This window comes from Pelodiscus sinensis, chromosome 1 (assembly GCF_049634645.1).
Source record: "Pelodiscus sinensis isolate JC-2024 chromosome 1, ASM4963464v1, whole genome shotgun sequence".
In the NCBI taxonomy this organism is placed as follows: domain Eukaryota; kingdom Metazoa; phylum Chordata; order Testudines; family Trionychidae; genus Pelodiscus; species Pelodiscus sinensis.
In genome coordinates, this window is record NC_134711.1 from 180499365 (window position 1) to 180504876 (window position 5512).

Sequence of the window (5512 nt, forward strand, 5' to 3'; positions counted from 1 at the left end):
GATGCCCCGACAAAGAAGCCTTTCTTCATCGACACAGGTAAACCTGGTTTCACGAGGCTTACCTGTGTCGATGAAGAAAGGCTTCTTTGTCGGGGCATCGCGTCCAGACTCTCCCGATCTGCCGACAAACAGCTGATCGGCAGATCGGGGCAGCCATTTAAATTTAAATGAAGCCGCGATTATTTTAATCGCGGCTTCATTTCCCTCTTCCGAGCTGGCTAATCTACATGCCTCCGTCGACGGAGGCATGGAGTCTGGACACAGCCTGAGGTTGCTCCTCAGGATTCCTGAGTGTAAAGTCCCATTGCAGGGAAGCATAGTTTGTCTTCACCATAAAACTTCCTCCCACACAACTAGTGATGAAAATGTTTATAGTTTTAACCACTGATAGGATTTCCATTTGGGTTGTGCAATAATTTATCTCAGGAAAACAGACTTTTGCTATAAAAAGTGACCACCCTAATGACCCTTGTGCTACCCAAACCATAAGCACTAACATTTGTGTCAAATATGAAAGCAGTTATGATTGGGCAGCACCAAGACTATTTTTCTGTTCTGAAAATGCTACATCCCACTCTGTTGATCACTGTAACGGTTTCCCTTTCTCAAGGTACATCTACACTGTGGAGCTATTTTGGGATACCAGAAGTATCCCGAAATAGCTATTCCACATCTATTGCAGCAGCCCATTATTTCAAAATAGATTTTGAAATAACGGGCAGCATATTCTGACATCCCGGTAACCCTTGTTCCTCGAGGGTTATGAGGAATTTTGGAATAGTGAGTTATTTTGTCTACACAGTGCCGAATTATGAAATAAGCTATTTTGAAATAGCTTCGAAATAAGCTAAGTAGTTTGCGTTGTGCAAGTTGAGTAGTTTATTTCGAGCTAAGGGTGCTGTGTAGATACATCCTTACACAAACTATGTTATGACTTTGCAATATTGGCAAACCCCCAAATGAACCTTCTGTATTAGGAGCAGAGCTCTATGCATTTCTATGCATCTGTGACTATCTGAGAAGTTGGCCAATTCTGCACAACTTCTATTTTCTCAGTCAGTGGAACCCTCTTTGTATGCCTTCCTCTTGATTTCCTGCTCTTGATCCCTGCTGTGTTGTATCAAGCATTAAAGCAACTAGCAAGCAGAGCAATAGGAGCAGAGGAAAAGCTAACTGAAAAATAAAAAAAAAATGTTCCGGGTCAGCCCAAATGACATTTCTGACTAAAATGTAAAATTCTAAAAACCTGTTTTGGGTTGATTAAAACATTTCATGTGAACCAGATTTGATGGTTTGGGGGGGCTGGGGAAGGGAGGGAGGTTATTTGATTTTATCTGTTTTTTTAATTTTGTTTTGTTCTATCCTTTTAAAAATAAATCAATATATGTCTAGCTAAATTCTAAATTAAACCCCTTTCTGAAATGAAGTCCAAATGTTTCATTTTGAAAATATCCAAATGAAATGCTTTGGTTTGGTTTCTTTGGATGGAACTATTTCCTACATTCACAGATAGTTTCAGTGAATCCAAAACTGCATTTTCCAGCAAAAACTATTCATCCAAAAAAAAGTCACACAGCTCTGTGTGTGTGATGATAAATGTAAAAGGATGGAGAATTGCTCCACTGCTCTCTCACTTCCACTGCTTTCATCATAGTTAGCCCCAGGATAATATGGGCAAGCATTATCATTAGCAGTAGCCGAGATTCTCAAAAATAGCAACCTAAGTTCATATTTATGTAGCTATGAGTTTATTTTTTATTTTTTCATTAAATGGGATTCTGAGCCTTTCTGACTCAAACCCAGAACCACATTTTCTAGCAGAAGCCTATATCTCACTGTGATGAACTGAACTGAAATTGAAAATATAAACGCTCCTTAACTTAAAGTAGTTTGGAAAGCAAAATGCAGGATCTGAATGTGTCCACCTCAACTGTTTTATAAACTACTTCTGCCTCTCCCTTCCCTCTCCCACACCCACTTTATTTCACATTCTCTTTTGAGAAACTTTGGTTGACTACTAGGGAAAAGCATTATAGCCCAGGTTGTAGTAATTAAAGTATTAAAGACAGGGAATAGGATTTAGACAGTGGCCTAGTGAGCGGGGCAGGGGGGCAGTTGCCCTTGGGTGTCACGTTAGGGGGACACCAATTTAGTCCCCCTCTGCTCCCCCTGTCATCCCTCAGCTCATTTGCTCCTCCTCTGCTCGCCACTGCCAGCTGGAGCCTCCCCTTCCCCAATCCGACCCTCCTCCATCTCCACTGGTGGGTTAGTGTGTGCAGGGGGGCCCGACTCCAAAATGTAAGGGGCAGGGGAACATGCGGTACAAACTCCCCCCCTCCTCCCAGGATTGGGACTAAAAGTCAGGGAGTGTAGCTGTTGTCACTCATTGATAGTGTAAGTATTTTGTCAACAAAAGAGCTGACAGACATTTGCTTTGTTGGCAGGAGAGAGCTCCTGCCGAAAAAGTGCTGTTCACATTGGCATTTTTCATGGCAAAACTTTTCCTTCAGGAGGTGGGAGGTTAGCATTTGTCAATATAGTCATTCATTTGTCAATATAGACATAACCTTTGAATTTGAAATGAACTTTACTTTAAGTTGTGCCTGTTTCAGTCAACTGACCATGGTTTGCATCAATGTCTTATCCTCACCCAAGCTATTTTGTTGTATCTAGATATACATAGTTAGTCTCTCTCTAACCTGTTTAGACACATTTGTAAACCCCACTGGATCCTTATCTACATTTTGAGACCCCTGGCTCTTTCACACATTTAGGTCCATGTAGGTTGATAATTACACAGTAAACTAGTGAGAATCTGTTCAAATGGGCATCAATCAATTGTACCTGAAGCTTGCATATGGGGACTGCAATACTATTCAGCCCTTGGAGAACAGTTTGTTTTACAAAAAAAGCAAAATATTTTGGGGGTTTTTCAGCTTCAAGACCTGCCCATCTGTTTGAACTGATTTTCTCACAAAAGTTTCCAAGATGAGAAGACTTTCCATAGCTGAAATATTTATTCACCTTTGTAAAGCACTTCAAATTTCCAAGATGAAAGACAATAGGTAAGTACAAGTTACTATTGTTACTAGGTTCAGCTTAGTAGTTTCAATTTTCACTATGATTCAGATATTATTTTCCTAAATATTGGGTGATTCTATTTTCCTACTAGCTCTACTAAGAAGAAATTTTTAAAAGGCTAAAGCAACATTTTAAAGGCCAAAATTAGCATTAACTGAAACTAATTAAGATTAGTTATGCTTTATCGCTTTAAATTAACATTATATAAAATAAAACATTAGCTAAGATGCATTTTGGTCCTTTGTTATACATCTTGGAATTTCCTGCTCACAAGTATCCCATCTGTTTGGGTGTGCCTACACACCACCCTTACCTCAAAATAAGCTACAAAATTTGTGCAAATTGCATAGCTTATTTCGAAATTTGGTGCTGTCTACACAGTACCCAATTTTGAAATAAAGCACTATTCTGAAATGTCCCTTAACCCTCATGCAATGAGGTTTACCGGGACATCGGAATAGCGAGCCTGTTATATTTTGATATAATGGACTTGCTCTTAAGACAGAGTAGCTGTTTTGGCATACTGGAGATATCCTGAAATAGCTCCACAATGTAGATGTAACCTCAGATACATACCAATTCTATTGAAGTTAGCAGGAGTTACATGAGTTCAATTGATCAAATTACTGAACCTTTCCAGAGCTAGAGAAATATGTCCTTCAATTTGGATGAAGTTTGGATCCAAGTGCTAAATCTATATCAGTCAGAACTTTGTGACAGTCCCCATAAAGACACAGGGTGGATGAGGTTATATCATACGTTGGCCCAACTACTGTTGATGAAAGACAAGCCTTTGATTTCAAAAGCTCAAAGACTTGTCTCTCTCGCTGATAGCAGGTTGTCCAAGACAAGTTTTACGTAACCTACATTATTTCTGCTATATCTTGGGTCCAACACAGCTATAATTATGCAAATAATATATTCCATGCACTTTATTTAAAAGGGATTAAGGTTTAAACCCTAGTCCAAACCTTAAAAAATAAGTAATTGCTGATTGATGGGATACCCTCTACCCATATCTAACGCTCGTACATTTTGTTTCCGGTAACAGATTTCACCAGTTCAGCTCACCATGTAACACAAAAATCTTAATTACAATCTAAGCAAATATTCAGCACAAGAAAAATAAGTTTGTGAATCCCTCCCTCCTATTTGTCAATCCCTCCCCCTATTTCACCAGCCCTAGCTGACATTACACACCATGCAGAGAGTATCCCATGTAATTAACCCCATTTTAGCTGAGTCAAAAACAGAAAGAGAGAGAGAGAGAGAGATTGAGACTCAAATGTTAACACTGTCACCTCCATGGTTGCAAAGTCATCATGGAAAACCTTGGATTTTGACATAGATCCCAGGCCCCTAATATAGCAGACCTAAGTCTCATCCAATTTCCCTTCAATATAAAGAAGGTTCTAAATACATGTGCTTGGCTATCCTGTCTAAAACCACTGCTTTAACTTCTAGAAAACTACAAACCTTTCCAAGACCTAGGGAAAGAACCCAGGAATTTAGATTCCCCCAAGATTCTATAGCTGTCTAGAAAACTGTCTAGTAGCAGTTCCCCATAGGCTAGTGTGGTTGCTCAAATGATAAAGAGCTGTCTGGAGAACCTGAAATTCTTAGGGTCAAATCCTCCTGCCAACATATGTGGGATATTTTTATGGTTACATGTGATGACATTTCTATTGTTCTTCTATTGTGTTTTGAAATAAACATGAGAAAATATTTTAAGGCTGGTTTTATTAGAAACCATTATAATCTGATAATTATTAGTCTCTCAAGTACCAGCACACAGGTCCCACATTGCAGTCATTTGTCACTTAGTCTTGAATCCTTGTAGCACTCAGTATTGGGTATGAAGTTTCAGAGCCTAAAGCTTTAGGGGAACAGTTGTCGTGTTCTTAGAAGGGAATATGTGGCTTCAGTTCCTTTGGAAATTATGGGAGATTACAGGTATATTTACTCAGAGCATCCTCACTTTTACATGACAAGACTAGAGTAAAATGGCAGGTAGCTTAACAAAGTGTAGACTATTGTACCCAGGAAATGGTAATGAACATCTTCACTGAAAATATAAAAAACTTCAATCATATGCGGTAGCATCAGTCTCTGGCAGGAGGTGCTTGGGGGACAGCAGCAAGAAGCAAGAGAGGGGTTTTGGGAGAGGGAGCAGAACAGGGTTGGAAGAGGCAAAATAAAGGCAGGAACTTGGGGAGGGATGAAGTGGAGGCAGGAAAAGGCAGAGGAGGGTGGAGGAGGGGACCTCCACTTGAGACCCTGCCTTCTAGCAGGAGGGGTAGAGACAGGGCCTCGAATGGAGTAGGAGTGCAGCACCCACAGTTTCAGATTTCCCTCAGCCCCAACAATTTTACCTAGGTCTTTTTGTGGGTACAGGCATAAATGTTTTGTTGCTATACAGCCTCAGTAAGCA